The 14,465-nt window shown below is 38.3% G+C and overlaps 1 protein-coding gene across 2 annotated transcripts in view; it reads right to left on the bottom strand.

Annotated features, from left to right (window-relative positions):
• The window catches only part of LOC150103461 (phagosome assembly factor 1), a 408,178-nt gene that overhangs the window by 58,961 nt on the left and 334,752 nt on the right, over window positions 1–14,465 (bottom strand). The gene's annotated exons all lie outside the window — the stretch shown is intronic.

The following is a 14,465-nucleotide window of genomic DNA, read 5'->3' as shown; positions in this document are numbered from 1 at the left end:
AGACTGCTTACGTTTGAATGAGGAAGGACATAGGCATCTGGAGAGATTGCTGTTCTGAAAAAGTCAGTGTGTCCCAGGGAGGATGGTAGCAGGGGTGGCCTCTTGTGGGAACGGGTACTTGGGAGAAGGGGGACAACATCAGGTAACACTGAGCCCAGCGGAGTCTAGAAGGGATAATGCTGGGTATAGAAACAACGACATTTATATGCTTTACACTAATGCCAGGAGTATCTGGAATAAGAGAGAGGAATTGATGGTGCAGATAGCATCAGCGTGGCCAAAAATTATTGGGATCACTGAGACTTGGTTGACAGAAGAGGATATAATAACAGGAATAGAAGTCGCTGGGTACAGTATTTTGCGGCAGGATAGGAAGAGAAAGCGTGGTGGTGGAGTACTGCTTATGATAAGTAATGACCTATGTCCTCCAAGAGTGGATACTTTGGAAGGCAGTGACCCTAATGATTTTGAAAGCATATGGTGTGAGGTAGAGGTGGGCAAGACAGGATATTTGGTGGGGTGTTGCTACAGACCCAGGAGTACAGAGGGTGGGGACCAGGAAATGTTTAGACAGCTGAGTTTGGCAAGTGCAAGAAGAATGATTGTTATGGGAGATTTTAACTACAGTAGTATAAACTGGGGAGAGGAAGATGCATGTAGCAATAAAGGAGTGGAATTTCTAGAATTCTTGAAGGGCAAATATCTTAGGCAACATGCAGTAGAGGGAACAAGAGGTTCAAGAGTTTTGGATTTGGTTATAGCATCAGAAGAGTTGATAACTGAGATGACATCTCTCCCACCAGTTGGAGAGAGTGACCATATGGTTTTGACTTGGAAAATGAATAGACATGCAGGAGTATCAAAGAGACAGGAACGTATGTGGAATTATAAGACAGGTGATTATAATAGTCCAAGACGTCAACTTGGGGAAATTTCATGGAGGGAGGAATTGTAAGGCCGGGATATCATTAGTGCATGGGAAATTATGAAAGAATATTTGTTAGCAGCGATGGTAAGTTGTATACCACGAGTGAACAAGAGGACACAATTTGGGGTAAAGTGGATGAAAAACAATATTAAACAGGAATTGCATGTGAAAAAGAGGCTGTGGAAGAGATATAAGGAGACAGGTGAAGAGAAGATGCATGAAGAGTATAAGACACAGGTCAGAAGAGTGACTAGTATGGTAAGGAAGACGAAACTGGAATATGAGAGGAGATTAGCACTAAGATCCAAAGAAAATCCTAGGGAATTTTTTAGATATGTGGCCAGTAAGAAGAGAAATGACTGTGGAAGAATGATATTGTGGGATAAAAATGGGAACAGAGCAAATGATGCAGAGGACATAGTAGAATTGTTCAATGAACACTTTATTGGAGTATTTCATCCTGGAGGAGTCAGTTTTAATGTTAGAGGGATAGGGCAGGTTTGAGGTACAGGAGGAGAACGTGTTTCAAATACTGAGTACTCTGGATGTCAGTAAAGCTGTGCGACTGGATGGTATTTTACCACAAGTTTTGAGAGAATGTGCTAGGAAACTGACAGTGCCTTTGACCTGGCTTTTCAATGAAAGTCTGGATGTGGGAAAGGTGCCCATGGAATGGAAGGAAGGTAAGATAGTGCCATTGCATAAGGGTGGTAGCAGACTGGAAGTGTCTAATTATAGGCCAGTTTGTGTGTCATCAGTAGTTGTTAAGATCTTGGAGAAAGTAGTGAAGGACCATATATGGCATTGGGCAGATGAGGGTAATGTTATCTGTGAGAGTCAACATGGATTTGTGAAGGGACGCGCTTGTTTTAGCAATATGCTAGCCTTTTATGATAAAGTTACAAGAGCATTAGATGAGGGAAAGGCATATACTGCCATTTTCTTAGACTTAGCGAAGGCATTTGACAGGGTGCCACATTATCATGTGGCACCCTGTCAAATGCCTGTACTTGTTTAATAATAATAATAATAATAATAATAATTTGCCAGGATGCCACATGATTAGCTGATATTTAAGTTGCAGCACATGGGTCTGGATGTCAGATTGGTCAACTGGATTCAGGATTGGCTGTCCGATAGGTATCAGAGAGTTGTGTATGGTGGGGCAGTTTCAAGGAAGCAGAGGGTTACAAGTGGGGTCCCACAGGGCTCAGTACTGGGACCTATATTGTTTAACCTTTATATCAATGACATTGTCAGTGGATTGCAAGGGGATATTCAGTTGTTTGCAGATGCTGCGAAGCTGGGAAGGATTATTAGTAATAATGCAGATGCGGCAGCCCTGCAAGAGGATTTGAATAAGCTAGATAGATGAGCAAATGAATGGAGGTATCAGTTTAATGCAGCAAAATGTAAGGTCTTGAGGTTTGGGAAACATCGATGGGACACTACACACTCTATGGGAGGAGTTATACTGGAAGAAGGGGAGACAAGAGATCTGGGAGTTGATTGATAGAGACATATTGCAAAGGTGGTCAAGGTAACACAGAGGATTGCTGCAATAATGAGAAGGACACTGACCTGCAGAGATAAGAGGGTTATCATTCCATTGTATAAGACCCTGATCAGACCACACTTGGACTATTATTCTCAGATTTGGTCCCCAGGATTTGAAGGGGATAAATTAACTGTGGAAAGGGTATAAAGGCAGATAACAAAGATGGTTTCAGGACTGTACGTTATGAGGATTGGCTGAGGTATTGTGGACTGCAGAGTTTGGTGGCTAGAAGAGGGAGAGATGATGTGATTGAGACTTTTAAACTGTTGAGAGGTAGTTACAGGGTTGACACTGGGGAGTTCTTTCACTTGGTTGAGAGCAGGGAGTGATGACAAGAGGCCATCCCTGGAAGTTACGAAAAGAAACTGTGAGCAAGAGGGTGAGGAGTGGTTTCTTTGCATGGAGGGTGGTTGAACCATGGAATGCATTGCCTGATGGAGTGCTGAGAGCGAGAACGGTCAATGAGTTCAAGGAGTGGTATGAAAGACGTGTTTCTTAGGAAGGACCTCCCACGATGAGTCTTTTGACTCCATGGAGGCCTGAATAATAATAATAATAATAATAAAAACAATAATGTTAGTGGAATTTTCTGCATAATAAAAGTCCCCAGAATGCTGCTTTCCCTCAGTGCACAGGATAGACTAAAATGGTACCAGCATGTGTCAGATATGAGGGTGGTCTGAAAAGTTCTCAACCTAACAATGAAAAAACGAATTTATAATTTCAAAATTACTTTCATTTTTCAACATAATCTCCCTTACGACTAATACATTTATTCCAGCGATGCTCCAGCGCCATTATCCCGTCCCTGTAGTGGTTCTCAGTAAGATCTGCAAAATACTCCTCTACAGCTGCAATCACCACGATTCGAAGAAAAACGCTGACCAACGAGGAAGAGTTTTAGTTTTGGGAAGAGATAAAAGTCAGAGAGAGCCAAATATGGGAGATAGGGTGGATGTGCCACCAATCATAGTGCAGATCCCTTAATTTTCCCCTTGCCAAACTTTTGTGGGCAGATGCATTGTCCTGATGAAAGATGATTTTTTTTCTTCTGCAAACCAGATCTTTTCTCACAAATTTTTTCGTCTAGTCTGGATAAAAGATCGGAATAATATTCCTTGGTTATTGTTTTTACCCTTTTCAAGATAATTAATAAACAAAATGCCTTTAGCATCCCAAAACACCGATGCCATGACCTTTCCTGCTCACAGAACTGCTTTGTCTTCTTTGGTGCTGAACAACCAGCTTATGTCCACTGTTTTGACTGCTGTTCGGATTCTGGTGTATAATGGTGAATCCAAGTCTCATCCATAGTAATAAATCGATGCACAAAATCAGTTTTATTCTTGTTAAAACGTTCCAAGCACTGTACAGAGATTTCTTGCAAGTCCATTTTTGATCTGCTGTGAGCAAGTGTGAGATCAATCTTGTGCAAAGCTTTTTCATTTGCAATTCTTCGTGCAAAATATATCCTACACGTTCTTTTGAAATGCCTATAGTCTCAGCAATTTCACACACTTTGTCAATACATATCATGCGCTTCATCAATGATTTCTGGTGTTGTTACACTTTTGGGACGTCCTTCACATGGATCATCTTCAAGGCTGGTATGGCCACGTTCAAACTCAGCAGCCCATTTCTTAATTGTCGAAAATGAAGGAGAAGAGTGCCTGTAAACTGTTACGAACTTGGAATAAATTTCTTTCGGCATTAAACTTTCTTTTACAAAGAATTTTATAATAACCGGATAATATTCAATTTTATCCATTTCAAGTGATACAGACAACACTTTTGCTTTAGACAGCTGTATAAAACAAACTACTTGATAGAATGACTTGCAATTTCATATGGATTCTTATGACAGATGTAATCTTGCCATCTATGGTCGAGGCCGAGAACTTTTTAGACCACCATCATATGTGAATTTCATTATCACAATACTAGCACTTTTCATCCTATAACATCACATTAATATAATAGATTTATATTAATTATCATGGAAGTTTATTTTGCACTTGGTTAGACTATAATAAATTTAGTTTAATCCTTTACCCAAGTGTAAGCAAACAAAGTTTGTGCCTGAAAATATCTTCAGGACTGAGCTAAGGTGGTGCAACACCAGGCAACTCCAAGCAAAGGTGGACCAAGCTCTCGTCACTCCTTGTCTCAGTATCTCCCATAATGCAAAGCACATCCCCTTGCAGACATGTATACTGATATGCATTAAGGGAAGGGCCACTACCCAGACCGGTTTCAATCTTTATTGATGTCTTGTCAGTGGGAGGCAGACCCAAACGTGGAGATACTAAGGCAGAAGCAATAGGAGAGGTCATATTTACCTATACTAGTTGCCAACAGGTATAACACCTTATTATTGAATTACTCTGAATTTAGAGAAAGATGTTGGAAGTTTATTTTGCACTTGGTTAGACTATAATAAGTTTAGTTTAATTCTTTATCCAAGTGTAAGCAAACAAAGCTTACACCTGAAAATATCTTCAGGACTGAGGTAAGGTTGTACAACTTTCTCTAAATCCAGAGTAATTCAATAATAAGGTGGTACGCCTGTGGAATGTGTTAAGAACAATGGGAGTCCCAGAGCATTTCATTATCCTTCTGAGGAATCTTTATTATGAACAAGAAGCTACTGTCCGAACAGATCTTGGAGAAACTGAGTATTTCACAATAGGTAAAGGGGTGCGACAAGGATGTATTTTATCTCCGTACCTGTTTAACTTGTATAGTGAATACATTTTAAGAATGACAGGGCTGGAGGAGTCTCCAGTTGGAATCAAAATTGGTAGAAAAAATATTAATAATTTGAGGTATGCAGATGATACCACCTTGCTAGCAGAATGCAAAGAAGATTTGAAGAAACTTATTATGAAAGTTAAAGAAGAAAGTGCTAAATATGGTCTTAAACTTAACCTCAAAAAGATAAAAGTTATGGCAACATGTGAACTTAATGATTTTGAAGTAGATGGGAAGAAAATGGAAGCAGTTTTGTGTTCCTAGGATCCCGAATTGATAAAGATGGTTACTGTACCGAAGAAGTTAGAAGAAGATTATTACTCGGAAAAAAAGCAATGACAAATTTAAGCAAGATCTTTAAAGATAAAGATATTAGCCTCACAACAAAAATCAGAATTGTGAAAGCAATGATATTCCCTGTGGTGCTGTATAGATGTGAAAGTTGGATCCTGAGAAAGCGTGAAAGAAGGAAGATAGATGCATTTGAATTAAGGGTTTGGAGATGCTTACTAAGAATACCATGGACTGCAAAGCAAACCAATAAATCAGTGATAGACAGAATAAAGCCAGATTGCTCCCTTGAAGCTATGATCATCAAGCAAAAATTGTCATACTTCGGACATATTATGCAAGCAAATGACAGTCTGGAGAAGATGATGATGCTTGCTAAAGTTGATGGAAGCAGGAGAAGAGGAAGACCAAGAATTAGATGGGTGGATGGAGTTAAAGAAGCAACTGGAGTGCGCTTGGAGGTTCTGAAAGACATGGTCAGGGACAGATCGGAATGGAGAGTGTATGTTTGTGGAGTCACCAGGAGTCGGAAATAACTTCATGGATCATAACAACAAAACACCTGTTGGCAACTCATATAGATCAATATGACCTCTCCTATTGCTTCTGCCTTAGTATCTCCACGTTTGGGTCTGCCTCCCACTGACGAGACCTCAATAAAGGTCAAAACCGGTCTAGGTAGTGGCCCTTCCCTTAATGCATAGCAGTAAACATGTCCACAAGGAGATGTGCTTTGCATTATGGGAGATACCGAGACAAGGAGTGATGAGAGCTTGGTCCACCTTTGCTTGGAGTTTCCTGGTGTTGCATCACCTTATCTCAGTCCTGAAGATATTTTCAGGTGCAAACTTTGTTTGCTTACACTTGGATAAAGGATTAAACTAAATTTATTATATTATTTATCATCTTTATTATTAGTGAAAGGGAATAAACTCATAAAAAATGAAAGAAGAAATCATGAAAAGAACATAGTTTGTAGCAAAAAAAAAAAAAAATCCTTGCATCTGAGGGAGGGGGAGAGACATTTTTTTTCCCAACTTTTCCTTTTAAATAATTTATGATTTGTAGATGAGATATAGTCATTATTGAAGAAGATGAAGAGGAACTAGAAAGAACAATGCTAAAGTTATTCTTGTATAGAGGCTTAAGTGATGTGAGGACATTATGTTGGAGGTTTAATGGATTTTTTGCAACACTCAAAAAGAATTAAAATAGAATTTAATACTTCCTATATTTCGTTCTAGTCACTAGGACATCTACGGGGATTACAAAAACAATTAACGTAACATGCACACAAAAACTTACAATACTAAGCCCAACCACGTGGGTGACACTAAAGTCCTATCTAGGTGGAGCGCCCTCTAAGGGCGGTCGTAGGTGGCCTGGAATGTAAGGTGGGACCTCTGGTGATGAGTGTTTCCCAAATCTTCGGAAGCTTAATGCAACCGTATTTATTTAGATTTGGTTGGTTTCTGAGAGCTGCTGCTGCTGCTTTGCTCTCATAAAGTACTAAAGTTAAATGAAGAAGGAAAGATATGGGTTGATTCTTCTTCTTCTTCTTCTGCAGCTTTTCCCACTTAAATAGGGAAGCTGTTTGTTTTGAGTCTCCTCCACAACTTCCTGTCTTTGGCTGTAGCCACATCCAAGTTCTTCATCCTCAAGTCCTCCTCTACCATCTCTCTCCATCTCTTCTTTTGGCTGTCTGCGCTTCCTCTTCCCCTGCATGACCTTCTTCCCACATACTCTTCCTCCCTCCTCATCACATGACCAAACTAACCTTGAAAGATATGGGTTGATTCTTCTTCTTCTTCTGCAGCTTTTCCCACTTAAATAGGGAAGCTGTTTGTTTTGAGTCTCCTCCACAACTTCCTGTCTTTGGCTGTAGCCACATCCAAGTTCTTCATCCTCAAGTTCTCCTCTACCATCTCTCTCCATCTCTTCTTTTGGCTGTCTGCACTTCCTCTTCCCCTGCATGACCTTCTTCCCACATACTCTTCCTCCCTCCTCATCACATGACCAAACCAACCTTGCCTCCTGTATCTTTGCTCCTAATTTCGTAACTTTCACCGTTCCCCTTACATAGTCATTTCTCAGATAATCCTTTCTGGTCACACCACACATCCACCTAAGCATTCTCATCTCCGCTTCCTCCATCCTGCTGATGTTATTTTTTCCTCAGGGCCACAGTTTCCAAAGCATACGTCATAGTTGGTCTCACTACTGTCCTGTAAATTTTGCCTTTTAGATTGATCAGCACCCTCTTATCACATAGCACTCCAACCATCTCTCTCCAGTTCCTGCATCCCACTTCCTTCTCAGCCTCACAATCCTCTTTCACTGTTGAACCTAGGTATCTATAAAGTCACTGACCTTCCTGATGACATTTCCTCCCAGCTCCAGATCTGTCTCCTGGCTGCCATCTGCTTTGCAACACATATACTCAGTCTTACTTCTGCTCAGTCTCATACCTCTCTCTTCCAGTACTTTCCTCCAACTTTCCAGTTTGGCTGCCACTTCTTCTCTTGATTCTGCACACAGCACGATGTCATCTGCATACAACATAGTCCACGGTGCGTCTTCTCTCACTTCCTCCATCACCACCTCCATCACAATATTAAACAGGAACGGACTTAATGCAGACCCTTGATGCAAGCCAACTGTCACTGGAAAACTTTCTGTCACTCCCAAGCAGGTTCGAACACTTGTCTTCACATTTCTGTACATCTCCTGCACCAACCTGACATATTTCTCCGGTACCTTCTCCCTCAGACACCTCCAGACTTCTTGCCTTGGCACTCTATCATACACTTTCTCCAGATCAATAAATACAAGGTGTAGCTCCCGTTGCTTCTCTCAAAACTTTTCCATCATCTGTCGTACCCCAAAGATAGCATCTGTGGCCGATCGACCAGGCATGAAGCCAAATTGCTTCTTTGCAATCTCCACCTCCTTCCTCAGTCTTCCATCACGAACCCTTTCTAATATTTTCATTGTGTGGGACATCAACTTTATTCCTCTGTAATTCTTACAGTCTTGTGCATTCCCTTTACCCTTGTAGATGGGGACAAGAGTACTTTTCCTCCATTCCTCGGGTATATTTTCCTGTTGGCAAACTTTCATGAACAGGTCCCACAGCAAGTCAATTCCTTCTTCCCCCAGAGCCTTCCATGCCTCCACTGGAATCCTGTCTGGGCCCACCGATTTTCCATTCTTCATCCTCTTCATGGCCTCCTTCACTTCCACTCTACTGATGTTCTGCACCATCCCTTCAGAAGGCTGCTCTGTGAGTCCTCGCATTTTCCTCATTCAAAAGTCCCTCAAAGTATATTCTCCATCTGTTTCTTATGTTCACATCCCTCCATAATATTCTTCCTTCGGCGTCTTTGATCTGCCTCACATGTACGATGTCCTTTGAAGCCTTATTTCTATATTTTGCCAATTGGTAAATCTTTCTCTGTCCTTCCTTTGTTTCTAATTGATCATAAAGGTTGTCTTGATATGCCATGGCCTTCGCCTGTGCAACAATTCTCTTGGCTTCTCGCTTTTTCTCTCTGTATTTCTCTTTGTCCTCTTCCACTCTTGACTCGTCCCACTTCTGCTTTGCCTTCCTCTTAGCCACCACTGCTTCTTGTACATCATTATTCCACCACCAACCCTCCTTCTGCTCTGTAATCTTTCCGGATGTTTCACCAAGTACCTCAATTGCACAGCTTAGAATTACTTTATATGGGTTGATAATGCACATTAAAAAAACAAAAGCAATAATATTTGGAGAGAAGAGGATGAAAAAGCAAATAGAGATCAACAGAAGAGCTGGAAGAGATTAGGAATGTCACATACCTAATGATGCACGATTTAGACTTTAAAAAAGAGATAAGATCTTGGATAACAAAATCAAAAGTAAACCTACAGGCCATGGACAAGGTATGGAAAAGGTAAATCAATGAGCCTTCCTATAAAGTAGAGACTGCTGGCATCATGCATATTCACAAGTGCTCTCTCTATGGTTGAGACATGGATAATGGTCAAAAATGCTGTAAGACAAATATTGGCTTATGAATGAACATATTATAGAAAGATTCTACAAATTGGATGGGTGCAAAAGATAAATGAAGAACTATATAGCAAAGTAAACTGCAAACAGAGTCTACTGAAGAAAATAATTCAAAGGAAATTAAAGCTTTCTGAATATATCTACAGAATGGATAATAGTAGAATGATCAAAACCTCGATGCTTAGTACAATGGACAGTATAAATAGAAGAGGATGGCCAAGGCAAAAGTGAGCAGATAATGTAAAACAGTGGTGTGAAAAGAGTTTGCAGGATTTGAGTCACCTCACAATGGACAGAGAGATATGACAAAGAATGATGAAACAGGTATCAGACACCAACAGGCATTGGACCCATGGATAATCATGATGATTAGGTGCAAATATGGCTATCACAAAATATGTAGTAATATCACAAATCAATATTGGAACTCCCATTTGAAGTAAACTGTCCTTTGTTCATATTTGTTAGAAAATACATTTATTCTTCTTTTATAAAATTTCATCAACTGCATAAATTAAACTGTATTTAATTTGCACAAATACAGCCAGTTGGCAGTAATAATTATCATTTGTGCATTATAGGGAAACATTTCCCATTTCATTGTGTAAACTTTAGTTTGCTGTTATTTCACTAAATGCTAGAAGATGGAAGAAATATGTTTTTTGCATCTCAATTCTCTTTGCAACAGTATAGGAATGGTATAGTAGTGGAGGGGTAGTTTCTAAGAATGCTGCTATCAGATGGATCCAACTGACAGAATACCTTACCACTTATTGAAATTGTCAAAAATTTCCAAAAACACAAAAAAAACTCACAACTGTTCCTTTTTATGTGCATATTCATTGCAACATGTTGTAAGCATTCTATATTAATTTCAAGAAGCTAATATTTCACATTCCAAACAAAAGTGCAGTTCAGGAGTTTTTTTCTTTCTTTTTCATCAGTCATTTTATTTTTCTGTATACATAAGTCTTTTTTTATTAATAGAAATGAGAGATGAACATTAAAAAACAGCAAAAGCAACAATATGTTACTTGTACTTATCCAGAAATTATCATAATATTTATTGAATAATAATACACATTATCCTTTTTTTGAAATATGATTCTATAGGACTGAAATGGCCTCGCCTACTCCCTATATGGGAACAAAAAGGCTTTAGCTGATTTTTTTTAAAAAAAGAGCCTGTGTAGCTCAGTAGAGTGGTGTTTGCACTCTAAGGTGCTTGACCGCACAAAAGAAGACTTATAAGTTCGAGTCTAGTCTGCCAGACTGTCCAAAGCTAGACATACCATATGAGCAGGGAATCTGGTAGACAACTGGAGAGCTGAGTAGAGAAAGTTAGTCTTTAGGTGAAGAAAGGAAGGTAGAAATCTTTATTTTGTGTTCCACTATTCTTATTTTTCTTAAATGTTTAAGAAATTTCTTAAAAAACTTAAATTTTTCTTATAAGTTTAAGTTTCTGTCTGTAAAATTTCAACCTGTCAGGAAAATTTCTACCTTCCTTTCTTCATGCAGCCTTCCAGGTGTTTATCAGATCCTCTGCTCCTATGGTATGTCTTACTTTGGACAGTCTGGCAGATCTGCATCCATCTATCATGAAAAACATAAATCTGATATCCAGATATTGAATCCAAGTTGTCTGGTTTAGACTAAACAGTTCTTTCAAAGAAAACTACTTTTACATCAGAGTAGATTCCTTATAAAGTAGTTATATAAGGAGATCTGTGAGACCTTTCTTCAGTGAGTGAACTTATACAGATCCAATAGTCTTCAGTTATTCCCCTTTATGGGAAATGTGATTATATCAATTTTATGCAAATTCCTGATTAATATCTTATTAATTTTTTTTAATAATAATAAAGAATTTCCTGAATGTCTGTTGTCCTGCTGATGCTGTAATGGTGCTTTTTTGAAATTTTTGATTCTGTATTCTAATTTATTTTGTATTCCATTGTTATTGTACTGAAGATACATATGATACATAAGTGAAAATCTTACAACTAATAAGTTGATTTCATGTAAATTTAAGTTTCATCTTTAATTTTTGAAAGTATGTCAGCATACATTCTTATATTGAAGAAGTTAATTGCAGATATGATTACAATTATACTCAAAATTCAAACTTCAATTCATAAGAAAAATAACTTTTTTTTTTGTTTGGTGCGGTTAATAATTCTCCTCAAAACAGGGAATCAAATTTGTTTGGGAAGTAATGTAGAATTAATTACAATATATCACCAAAGTGTTAATGTTCTCTTGTATATGGTTTAATATACAGCAAATGATGTTTAGTTCAGATGTAATTTAGAGCATAAGCATAAGCTGTATCATACACAGCATTTTGTCCAGAAGTTAATATTTGTGTAATACAATATTGTTTTGGTGTGTAGATGTCCTGTTTACAATTTTAAATTCATGCTATTTTGTTTCTTTATTTTATTATATTATTATAGCTGAAAGGTTGCAGAAAGTTTTTTTTCACTTGGTTACAAAATAAGTTGCATAGATAAAAAATTATTTTCTCATTTTAATCCTTTACCTAGGTGTGAACAAACGAAATCTGTGTGTGAAGTATCTTCAGATCATTGTCCTAGTATCCCAGAATGCATACACTTCCTTTCAGATGAGTATTGCTATGTATCATGAGGAGTCACTTTGAGTAGTAATTTTTCCATGATGCAATTCTTCCTACAACCAAAAACTGGGTATTGACTCTTGCCATAACAATTAGCAAAATATGTCAAAGTAGGATATGCATTAGAAAATACTATGGCAATTTGATGGGAAGTCATCTGCATCCATATATACAAGTAGCCTAGCCATGAAGACACTTCACAAGCAAGCTTTTGTTCACTTATACTTGGGTAGATTATTAAAATGAGTATATGTTCTTAATTAAAAGCAAGGGTCAAAGCTGTATAACTGAGAGGAGACCTCCACAGAGCCTTTAAAGGAATGCAGAGAACCAACCAGGGCTTCTGACCTAATGTCCAATCTTCATCTTCTTGTGGTGCACCCTGTTGGATATCTACCTGCATACTGAACGAACGAAGATGGGCTGGCAAATTGGGATTTAGCCGACAAAATTGTATTCTTATTGGCTTAAACCAATATGCAAAATGATGGTACAACATGACAAAATTTCATGCCGGCAGGGGCGTTGCCCGGTTAAACAAGGTCCCTGTTGTTTTTGCCAGGGAACCAGGATGAACAGCGAAAAGTCAGCTACTGGAACAAATCTGAAAGCACACCCCAAATCAATATCACAAGAGTTAAAGATCGGTACTATCAACATAAGAAGACTGAATGGCAAAGAAATGGAGCTAGCTGAAGAATTAGATAAGTACCAGATCGACATAATAGGGGTGACTGAAACAAAAACGACAAAAACTGGTGAGATCTTTCTGAGCAATAAATACAAAATGTTATATTCAGTCAATAACAATCAAGGAAAAGAAGGAGTAACCATAATATTCAACACAAAATATGAGACTAATCTTCTTGAATGGCAGGCAGTCTCAAGTAGAGTGATGTGGGCTAATATCAGAATGGGGAATTGGACAATGAGACTTATTTGTGCCTATGGTCCCACAGAAGGTTCTACTAAGGTAAAAGTGGAGGAATTTTTTGATGCTTTAGAAAAAGCAATTGACACAATGAAAGAGGAAAAGTTGGTCCTTGTTGGGGATCTAAATAGCAGAGTAGGATATGACTGTGAGATATACAAAAATATTTTGGGGAAATTTGGAGAAAAGAGCAAAGCTAATAATAATGGCAAATATCTGTTGAATTTCTGCTCAAGACATGGAATGGTTATTACTAACACCATGTTTCAACATTAAAATGTGCACAAATTCACATGGAGAGAAGAGGCAAGGAATAAGAAAAGTCTCATTGACTATGTTATTGTTGATAGTGATGTTTTCTCCCTGGTGCAGGACACCAGAGTGTACAGAGGATTTGAAATTTGAAGTGATTACTATTTAGTCTTGAGTAGGATAAAATTGAATTTCATATTGAAAAGAATAACATGTAAGAAAGTTTTAAAGCAAATAAAAGTTGAGCAGCTCTCAGATGTGAACTGTAGACTAAATACACAAAGATTATTGAAGAAAAAATGAAAGAGTTTGAGAACAGGAACCAAACCTTGAAGATTCAGTGGCAAACTATGAAGAAAACCCTGATTGATTCAGCCAGAGAGGCATGTGATGAAGTAGTCTGCAAAGATTGAAAAATCAGAACTCCATGGTGGACACAAGAAGTTAAAGAGGCAGTGAAGGAAAAGAAGAAAGCATATCAAAAGTTCTTGGCAAATAAGTCAACTTGTGCTCTTAGAGAATACAGAGGCAAATGTAAGAAAGCTAAACACTGTGTAAAACTAGCTAAACAAAAGTCATGGGAGGACTTTGGCAGAAACATAGAAAATAAATATCAAGAAGGTGACAAAATATCCTGGAGGTTGTTGAAGGAGCTTAGGAATGGAGCAAAGAGTGCTGTAAAAGGAGTTAGAGATGATAAAGGTGACATGAAAAAGGGAGAAAAAGATATCCTTGAAGTATGGAGTAATTACTTTGAAAAACTGCTAAATGAAACAAGCAGTGATAACTGCATAGTGGTAAAAAACACTGACAAGGCATGCAGTCAGGAATACATATCCATACTTGAAGTAGAAAAAGCCATCAAAGGCTTGATATGTGGAAAGGCAGCAGAAGTAGATGATATTCGACCAGAAATGCTGAAGTATGGTGGTATAAAAGTCTTACAGTGGCTGCACTGCACAGTTCAGAAGTCCTGGACAGAGGGACAAATTCCCGATGATTGGAGTAAAGATCTCAATAGTACTCATATATAAAAAGGGAAATAAAACTGAATGTGAGAAT

The sequence above is a fragment of the Typopeltis vanoorti genome, chromosome 9 (assembly GCF_054136105.1).
Source record: "Typopeltis vanoorti isolate ZY-2024b chromosome 9, IOZ_Tvanoo_1.0, whole genome shotgun sequence".
NCBI classification, from domain to species: Eukaryota; Metazoa; Arthropoda; class Arachnida; order Uropygi; family Thelyphonidae; genus Typopeltis; species Typopeltis vanoorti.
Note: the sequence above shows the minus strand (reverse complement) of the source record. Positions and strands in the feature narration are given on the sequence as shown.